The following is a 9,052-nucleotide window of genomic DNA, read 5'->3' as shown; positions in this document are numbered from 1 at the left end:
CAACCAAATCTAAACCGGGAAGAGTGCAAGTCACCGGGACTGCAAATTAGTGAGGCCACACAACTGTCAGGTGCTGGCCTCCACTGACAGTTGTAGCCCATTACGGGAACATTGATGTTTTCACAGTGTGACAAAAAGGATTCCTTTTTTCCCCCTCCTTACAGAGGACCTGTCTGTCAGCCAGCTCTCAAGTCATAACAAATCACTGGCACTCAGCTGAGGCTGAGCATTGGGAGCGTCAGGGGAAGATAAATGACCTGCAGGCCTTTGAAGTGCTTTGGCAGTTCAGATGGCTCGGCGGCGCTGACAGAGAAATATACACAACAGCGTAACCAATAATGAGAACATTAAACATTCCTGCCTCCTGACAGGCTGACAGGAAAGCCCAGCCTGACATCAATCATCTTCCGAGGCATAACCTTGACAATTAGTCTCCTCTCTGCCTCCAGCTCTCACCCCATGCTCTCCAGACTCCAATACCCAGACTGCACTAGCTGCCAGGCTCAAGGCAGATAGGATGGCGGGGTGAAGATGACAGCAGGAAAGCAGAAAGGAATGAGGGCCACAATCAGTGGACCAAGACAGATTCCCTATCTGTATATGTAGGTGACAGCGGATGTGGGCCTGAACATGTCAGGGCATCACATTGGATTTATAGTGTCGTCTTAGCCAAGATGGCAGTGACTACTCTGCCGTCACTTTTCATCCATGTCGTATTCACTATCATCTGCCTGTCTGTCTCAGCCATACCAGTTCTAATATTCACACACATACTACATCTTGAGGCTGTTTTAAACACACCTATGAGGAAGGTATATATGGATATACTTCAAAGGTATACCATGCAGGAATTGCTGTTTAGTAAACATAGCATTCAAACTTGACCCCTCCTCCTTACACTGGCTGCGTGTACTACTATTGTAGGAAGGTTGCATTGGTTATGATGGAAAAGCCAATATTTAGCTAGCTAACGAAGCTAACCGCTGGCACCTAACGTTAGCTGTCCAACAGAAAACAGTGCCCACAAACAAAAGTGGAAGTGAAAGCCAAGTCCAGATACACTACGAGCTTTGTCCGCTAGGTGTTTGACCTAGCTATATTTGCATTGTTCGACACTGTGTCCATGATTTTCGTAGCTTCCTCTTAAATGTGTGTTGCTTACAGTCTGGCACCTGGTCGCTAATGTTTCATAAAGCCCCAACCTCACCTGCGCATTGTGCTCAGGAGTGTCTCGAACATAACAAAATAAGAAGACAATAGGATAATACGGGCAGAGGGCAGAGGGCAGAGTCTACGTACAGCGCCACATACTTATAGTGGGTTGTAGGTCGACATATACTCGTATAACGATTTGTATATCTTTCGAATAAGTGCCCCACTAATGGTGTTGTTATGATACGTGATTAATATTAAGTTACGTAGAATAGCAAAAGAAACATGGTGACGACGTACCCTCAAATAACTCAAAGTTCACTTGGTTTCACACGGTCCCTAACACCAGTCTCCTGGGGGAAAGCCCTATGTTTATTGACCTATCTACCACATCAACCTACATCTTTACCTGGACTCTCAGTCTTTAAAATACTTCCTTACTCCCGTCAGTGCATTGGCCATGCGATTGCAGCCCTCCAGATTACGGGGGTTATACACAAACTGTGGTGCATTACTTTTCGTAGATATACGTATGAACAGTACATGAGAACCGCCTACACAAGTAATGATTGAAAAGGTATTAGTTTCGTATGACTCTATGCATTGTTTGTTAGCAAAATCCTGCAAAGTATACCTTTAAGTTCAGCATGTTACAATATAGTCATTAAACATATTTTACAAGTTTTTGGTGACTACTAATTGTATCTTTACAGCTGTTTCGGATTTTAAATATAATTGGAGAAAGGAAATAAACTCAATTGTGGAAAATGTATATGTATTTCTCATTTCTTCAAACGTAACTAAATTGTATTAGGATAAATATATCCTTAAGTATTTCGTCTTCATTAGTATCGAGGTAAGATTACCTGCAAATATTTGGTTTTGTTACCCAAATAAGTATATTCAGTGTGACAAGGAAACTGTAATGCGTTTCAGAGCTGAGCGGCACAATCCAAACATGCATGTCTCTCAATAATAGGTACTGAAACAGCAGGAACAGCCAAAGTCCCCCAGCCGTGCCGTTACTGAGCACAGTATTTCACTTGTGTTTCCTCCATTAGCCATCCGCATGTAAATCAACACAGACAAGCTGACCCCCAAAATGTTTATGTTCTCCAGTTTCCAGCACTTGCGCACAGCTCTGGCCGAACATTTTGTTGCCGCACTAGAAGAGATGATTTATGTGGAATGAAGACATTTCCCCTTTGACTAGCACATTTGCGAAAAGGTATGTCAAGGATGTGAGGTGCCTGGTACAGGCAACCTTTCAAGAGAGTATTTTTTACCCGCTTATTGGAAGAGCAATAAATATCTGGGCGACAGGGCCTTCTCATGGTTACAAAGCTTACCTGCAACTGAGCTGGATAATTAGCAGGCCCTGAAGATGATGTATGACTTTCATTACCCTTTGGGACGGGGCAAACTAAATGAGGACACAGCTAATTGCCGTGCAAAGCAGTCTGGCATGATGGGGAAAAATGCAGTCCCTGCCTCCCTCTCTCAGTCCTTCTCGCTCTCTCTGTTGAAAAAAGGAGGCCCTGTTGCGGTTGTGGGGCTGTGATCTCCCTCTCCTCCCTACCTCGCTGCCCGCAGGAGTTCACTGACTGTCCATAAATCAGGAGCTGCTTACAGCTGAAACTACCCTGAGTCATCAACATGCAATAAGCTGAGTGACAGATTCCACCCTGACTACATTACACTCTCAGTTCAAACAGTCTTGTTCTCTACTCTGCTTTCTTTTCCCTCTCACCTTAACTCTGTCTCTCCCCATCTGTCTGCCACATCTTGAACTTCTTAGAAATCCAAACCCATCCAGGCACGGTGAGGATAAAAACAAAAGCTGGTATAATCATAAGATCTTCCTCTCTGCCAAACATTCGAGGGGGGGGGCTATAAGCGGAGTGGGTAGGAAAAGTGTTTCCAGAAGCAGCCCTCTCAGGAGTTCCAGTGGTGGAAGCTAATGTCTAAAATGGTGGGGTTAAGTATGTTGGCATCCATTACAGCGACAAAGCCCTGCTCTCCCGCTGACATGCCAATTCAATTCAGGCAAGCCTCTCGTTCATTATGGGATAGTGTGAGAGTTGGGTCGTGATGGTTGTGTTCGTGCATCGGGGGTGGCAGATTCTGTAACTAATTGCAGCCTCCCTGATGGAACTTTAACTCTTAACTTGATGCTTTGTATCCTCGTAGTAGGAAATCTGAATTATCTCAAGTTGCAAAAAAAGTGATGACAGGTTTCACATTATTGTCAAGTGACCTATGATATCATAGACCAATGGGAAGAGGTATTGCTGAGAAAGTTCTTTGTAGTCAAAATCCATAAACCTCCATTAATTGATTTTTTGGCCACCTGGGAGCAGCACAACAAGCTGTAAATATAACACTGACATATTATCACCTTGTTAAGTTTTTATGGCAAACGTGCTAGCAAACAGTTGCCTGTTTACAGATCTGGAGCAACACTGTCATTCACTTGAGTCCAATGCAAGTCCAACACCACCACTTGTGGTTAATGAGGGTAACAGCAAGTGTGTTTCAATAATACAGCTCCCAGAGGTCCGTTCAAAATGACACGGCAGCTGCTCTGTCAGACATGCAACAGAAGAAGACAAACTCCTGTATCTGATTACAGTGCACCAAACCAAACTGTGGGTTGAGGGGATTCATGATGTCATGGTGTTTAAACAAAAAAGACTAATGGAGACTTTGAACAATGTGATCCGACTTGGTGGTACTGAACTCAGTGATTGAATCTTTGCTGTCTACATCAGTGGTTCCCAACTGGCCCATCCATGGGGTCCAGATTTCTCCTCTGTATCTAGTTTAAGGTCCCACAGTTTAATATTTTCAACGTCATACTTTAGTTTTGCCATGTCTTAGAGCTACTTTGCTGTCCCATTCAAGTGGCTGTCCATTAGTCACTTACTCTACAGCAGGAAATGGCCCTTCAAAGTAAAAGCCCTGTGCCAGAAATTCACTGTACTTCAGAATAAAGTGTGTTTTTAACAAACTTGACCTGCTTGTGGGTCACTTCCAGTCCATACAGAATGGGCCTGTGACCCACTTCTGGACCGCAACCCACCAGTTGGGATCTGCTGTTCTACATTATATCCTTTGTGTGCTTGCACCAAGCACCAACCTCCAGGGCTAGAAAATTAAACCAATGGGGAAGTGCTGAGAACTACAGTTCCTCGAACGGCCACTTGAGGCTGGCTCCAAAGGCGAGTCAATCCCCACAGACACCCATGTTAAAACATATTTACAGCCTGGTAAAAAGTACAGTTTTGGTCTCTGTAGCTAATTTCAACACTCGTGACAACTGTCCAGGGGGGAATTTTTATATAACTCAACCGTTTATGCTTTGTCAAGGCTTAAAGTTACACATAATAAAGGACCGGGCATGTTGATTGACAGGGTGTTTGTGAAGTGTCGCTACAATTTGTGAGTTAGATCCACCCCTCATTCTTCCACAGCTCTACCCTCTCATCTAAATGTCGTCACTTCTGGCTCGTAAAAAACAAGATGGTGACAGTCAAAATGTCAGACTCCAGGCTTTAAAACAGCAGTCCACAAACCAATGGGTGACATCACCGTAGCTACGTCCATTATTCTAGACAGTCTATGACATGAACCAGCATTTGTCAACCACGTATGTAAATATTTTCCAAAGACCAGTGGTTCTCAAATGGTGTGCCGTGATGCCAATCCAGGTGTGCCATGGGAATTTAATTTTAAAAAACTTGCCATTCGCGTGTGGGAATTATAAGTGTGTGACACATCAAAAGCTCTGAATGGTAGCCAGTGTGAGGGATGATCACATTTAAAAGGAGAAAGCCATGAGTGGCACAATGAATGGCTTTAGTGAAAAGAGAAAGAAAACTGTGAGTAAACAGCATCACGGAAGCTACCTGTCTCATTTTTTTCTCATTCTTATTGTTTTATGTCATGATAAGAGTGATAACACATGTTATAGCAGCTATTGCGCACAGATGTAAATACGGGTGTGCCTTAAGATTTTGGACAGAAACAGATTGAAAACCACTGCCATAGACTGTTTTTCGGGATAAAAAAACAAATACTTAAACATTCATCAACGTGATAAGAACTACATAAAATAGCAGAAATTATATTTCTGAAAAAAATAATTTGACATGTACGTTGATTTTTTAGTTTGGCTCATGTATCCACTAACATGGAGTGGGTGGGGTTTATGACCTATACCACAGCCAGCCACCAGGGGGCAATTGAGATGTTTTGGCTTCTCTTTAAGGAGCACTCATGTTGTCCATCTTTAGGCATTAAAATATTCTGTGTGTGTTGCCACACATTTTGAATCCTGCACTGGGGGCAAAATGCAAACACATACATTGAATGCCTAATGCTGAAAAAAATGAGTTTGAAATAACGAAAATCAAAAGGGTTATAACTTTAATCTAATGGTGTACTGTACATTGATGTTTTCTTTTACCAAATCTGTATATTACCACAGTGCCACATCTGAGCCTCTCTTGGCATTAATACTGGATTATTGTAAATGCAACATTATTCCAATTTTTCCGCGGTTAAGAGTCAGTGTAATAATATGTGGTCTATTTGATCACATTTATACATTTTGATTGGACACCTCCCCGGTGCTTTACCCTCAATTAAGCTAATTCTCATCATTTTCCATTCTAACGGGGGTCAACCCACACGTAACAGTCGCTGCCCTTTTTGTCAGTAATGCCAAAGACCTATAAAATACAGAGAAGCAGCTCTATCACCAAATGATTTTGTCAGCCATGAACTTAATTTACTTCACTTGAAGCAGCAATCTGGAGCGTATTAATTCCCTCACAGCGCAGTGTACGAGGTCTTTTTGAAACTATTTCACCTCTTACTAATGAAGCAATTGTTTCCTCTACCATGTGTCAGCTCGCGGAGCGTCACTAACCTCAGACAGACACAGAAAGGCTTTTGAGCTGTCAGGAGGGGTTTTGTTTGTTTCCGTCAGCTGTGCCGATCTGAGACTTGAAAGGTACAGCTCGGTTTAGATCCTGATGAAACAGGCACAGTCCAGTGATGTGAGGGCGTGTCTGCTTACTGCTCCAGAGATAATCGCACAAGTCAAACCATCACGCTGTACCTGCTCTTACGTTTACCTAAATTAATTTGGTTTTGATTAAATTTCAACTCAAGCTAATTGTTCCTGAGAGCATGACTATTTTAGGCTGCGTGACATTTAGGGTTTCACCAAACAAAATAACACTTGGATGGTTTTGTTGTGTTGCAGAAGAACAAAGCTTTTCTTCAACTATGCAAACAAGTTTATGATTTCTTTTCTCTCTTTTATTTCTGCTTCAAGTATCTGTTTTATTTGTTCTATTGATTCCAACTTTGTCTCCTCATCTACGCCCACAGACATCAAATCCCATTACGCACTGCTTTGTCAGAACTCATTGGATCTAGTTTTTTATTTATACTGACAGTGGGTGAACTCCACTCTTGGTTGAATTCCTCGTTGTCCTGGATGGAACTGTTTGCTGAGCGAAGCAGGAAGGGAGCAGGCCTCGGTGATGCCTCTTGTTTATCTCAAGGTGAGAATTGTTTTTGTTCTCACAATTCTCACAACATATCTCCCTTCTTGGCCTGCAGCTCTGAGGGGCACATATGAAGAGGAGGCGAATGATTCAGACTGAGACATCTCTGTCTGTCTCTGTTTTTTTTTTTTTTGTTGTTGTATGTGTGTGTGTGCTTTTTTTTTTTTATCTGCGAAGAAATGAAAAGTCTGTTAGAGTCTCATACCTCCAATAGTACACCTGGTCCTAACAAAGATATATAGTATGTTTTTGGCTCTGGGTATAATCTTTAGTTTAGAGTTGATATTTATATAATAGTACAGTGAAGAGAAGCACAACACAACACAATGTACAGTCTTAATGTGTTTACAGTGAGGTGGTGTTCTGCCTTTGATTTGGTTTTAGATGCAAAGCGCCTCATAAAACCAGCCAGCCCAGTCACCAGGAGAAAATGTTGGCATTGTACATTTCTGCAAACCATAATTATGTTATGCTGGTATGTTTTATACATATTATATCAATGTTTATATAATGATGTACTTCTTATTGCATGTATGTAAGCTGACTTTATCATCAGGAGGAGAAAGTGATGGATGATGGCAAGATGGCAAGTCACCCCCTCGTCTGTGCCTTGGACTGGATATCTGGCATGCTAGAAAACTGGAGAAGTGTGACACAACTGACAAAGAGCATCAGCCAATGAGAGGTGGGATACTTCCCACGTCAGCACGCAGGAGGACGGAAGAAATGTGAAGACAAGCCACAGGGTTGACACTTGCCAGGTCCGCTTATTATCCGTGACTTTGGGCTTGTTTCTAAAGTGGAGTTGCTTATTTGGGCTTGCTCTCTAAACGTCACCTTCCTCTATATATATCCGTCTAGTAAGTTATTTAAACACATGATAGTCGCTTCTTTTGGGCTTGTTTCCATAGCCCTGGTTGCTTGTTTCTCTCCCAAGATCTGGCAACACTGACAAGCCGGCAAGCAACAACAACAATGGCAGCGTCCACAGGATCACGGGGAGCGCATTGTGTTTGGACCCAGGCCCTGGAGGCAGATCTGATTCAACACTGGGAAGAATATCCAAGCCTTTATGATGTGTCGTCTCCCAAGTTAAAAAACATAGTTTGGTGACGTCACTGCGTTATCTGGGGCTCTGTCGGCGAAGGCTCGGTGGTGAAATCTTGTGGTGTGTACACACAGGTCGTAACGCAGTTGGCGAGACTCCCGCTGACAGAAACACACGTCGCCAGGTATGAACACTCAAAAGATTACAAAATCAGGGTGAAAATCAGGTAATGTGAACTAGGCTTAAGGGTGCTTTCTGCCCTGTTTGGTTAGGTTCAATCGAACTCAAGTTCAATTGCCCCCTAAGTGCGGTTGGTTTGGGTTGTTGTGAACACAGCAATCACATTTGGATGCGCACCAAAACAACCAGACCTTCTTGAAGAGGTGGTCGATTCACTTGATATTCAATATCAAGTCAATTCAATATCAACTCTAAACTAAAGATTATACCCAGAGCCAAAAACTGTATATCTTTGTTAGGACCAGGTGTACTATTGGAGGTATGAGACTCTAAAAGACTTTTCATTTCTTCACAGATAAAAAAAAAGCACACACACAAAAAAAAAAAAAACAGAGACAGACAGAGATGTCTCAGTCAGAATCATTCGCCTCCTCTGGTTTTATGATTCACTTCACAACTCTGATGCGGTTCGTTTGTGGTGAGAACGTGTTCCGACATCGATCCGAACCAACTGCAGTCACATGACACATAGTTTGGGTTAAACATGAGCATGTTACAGTCCTGGAGGATTATTAATGTGCACCTCCTCCTGTACTGCCTTAATATGCACATTCAGCACATCCAATGCATCAAAACATTGTTTTCTAGTTGGAGCCGCGCCTCGTTTTCAAACTGTATGGTTTGACTAAAATGAACAATGACAGCAATATAGTCCACGATGAGCAGTGCTAAAATCAACCTGCGTAGTTGTCCCTCCATTGTGACATTAGAAAGTGTCACATTTATCTTGCAAGTGTACTCTTCTTCAATGTTTTGCTTACTTCCTGGATTTTTCCCGCATGGAAATTCTGACCAATCAAGAGCAGCTTTCTGGCGCAGGCATTTTATCTGGTCAGCTTTGTAACAAAATAAGTCCCTGATTTAGACCAAAGCAAATGCAATCTAGGTCTGAAAGCTCCCTAACAAACAACAAAACCCTGTATTTTATTGCCAGTTTCAACCACAGAATGAATAGAAAGGACATTAAAGTCTTAACTGTGGTAATTTAACTAGTAAAAAAGAAAATGAGGATTGTTGTCATTTGTAATGGTAG

The sequence above is a fragment of the Epinephelus fuscoguttatus genome, linkage group LG16 (genome assembly GCF_011397635.1).
Source record: "Epinephelus fuscoguttatus linkage group LG16, E.fuscoguttatus.final_Chr_v1".
Classification (NCBI taxonomy): domain Eukaryota; kingdom Metazoa; phylum Chordata; class Actinopteri; order Perciformes; family Serranidae; genus Epinephelus; species Epinephelus fuscoguttatus.
This window is presented reverse-complemented; position numbering follows the sequence as displayed.